The following is a 1,852-nucleotide window of genomic DNA, read 5'->3' as shown; positions in this document are numbered from 1 at the left end:
TCATGTGATCAGCACACCTTACGTGACGCGCCATCGCTTACAGGGGTATCACTCTTTTCACCCTATTTCATAACCCTGCAGAACTTAGACAAAAAACAATGAACCAAAAAGGCGAAAAAAAAAGTGCAATATTGAAGGGGGATCGAACCCAGGATCTCGGTGTGATGGTCCAGTGTTCTACCGATTATGCTACCGCTGCTAGCTCCCTCGGTTCCCTTCTTTTGTATCTTATAAATGTGACTAACGAAATAAGCTGTATATAGTAAGAAGAACCTAACCCTAAAGGTGAAGAAGAAACCAAAGCTGAACTCTAACCCTAACCCTAACGCTAACACTACTAGACGCTTCCCCCAAAGTCTACTACTCGTGGCAACTACTGGACGCTTCCCCTAAAGTCTACTACTCGCGGCAACTACTGGACGCATCCCCTAAAGTCGACTACTCGCGGCAACTACTAGATGCGTGCCCTAAAGTCGAAGAGAGAGAGCAACAACTACAGCAGGAAGTCTGGATGCTTTTGAGCTTAATAGTACGTAAGGGTTATGAAAGGTGGTGAAAAGAGTAAAACCCTCGCTTACAGACTACGGTAGATTGGCGCGGCCGCCCCTTCCATTACCGTACGCAATAACAAGGGGGTGTTAGGCGCAATCTGTGAATTTGCGCAGTTTATAAATTGCGCTGCGCATTTTGTGAATTCATAAAATGCGCGCAGTTTGTGAACTACCGTAAGAGCTGCGCATTTTATGAACTGGGTACCGCCATTACGTTCTTGGCTGCTTCAAGTACGTATCACAGGGAGGAATGACAGGCTTCTTTCCCCCCTTTTACTAGCTGAAGGGACATAATAATAATAATAATACAGACGCATTCTACCCGACTATCTCTCCCTCCAAGGTTCCTTTGCGTACTCTGCAGCTGGCCTGGATAAGGTGCACTGTCTTTCTCTCTCAGTGTTGCGCTGCGTATACTACAGCATTTGTGGTAGGCTAAGCCATTCGTTTTGATCAGCTGATATTGATGGGCACAGTCCAGTCTGCCGGCATGTTTTACTTCTCCTAGCAGTTGTCCTGCACATGCAAACACTGCACATGCAAACACTGTACATGCTGCACCAGTAATGAAATGCATATCAGCACATAAGGTTTGGTACATTGTAACTCAAGTCCAACACCATATCTTTAATGTCCAGCCTTAAATGGTACACGTAGTTAGTTTCACTCTCACATTATCCCATGCATCCAGATGTAACACAACACGTGGTTAGCTACATAATGTCACCTCCTTGTGATACAGTTATTAGTGCAAACATATAGTGTTTGGAATCAGATATGCTGTGTTACACATATAACTTAGTATGCTCTAATACATGAGTAACAAATAACAGCAAGACCCAGAAAAGTTGTATCCATTTTCATCTTGCCTGGCTATAACCACATGTCTTCCTAAACACCGTTCATGGTACCCCATGAGCAACTATTACACCTGACCTATGGAATCCATACATTAATTTGTATGCATAACTAGACCTCACCATGTCAGTTGTATCATCATCCAAACTAATCATTCCACAAGATTGACAATAGTCATCCAATGATTCTAAATAAACAAACATTATAATGCATGTGACACATCATAACTCATCGGTACAATACAACAGACGATGAAAAGAAATTTGCTGGTTCACCAAGAATCCAACTATTCATCAAGAAGTTATTTAAGCTAATATAGATACATTTTACCACAACATGAACAAACACATACATGTTTACTTAATGGTACAAATGACACAATGTGATGATGTATATCGAATTGATTGCTGAAGCAATTAATAGGTGCACAATTATAATAATTT

Source organism: Dysidea avara, chromosome 13 (assembly GCF_963678975.1).
Source record: "Dysidea avara chromosome 13, odDysAvar1.4, whole genome shotgun sequence".
Taxonomy (NCBI): domain Eukaryota; kingdom Metazoa; phylum Porifera; class Demospongiae; order Dictyoceratida; family Dysideidae; genus Dysidea; species Dysidea avara.
This window is presented reverse-complemented; position numbering follows the sequence as displayed.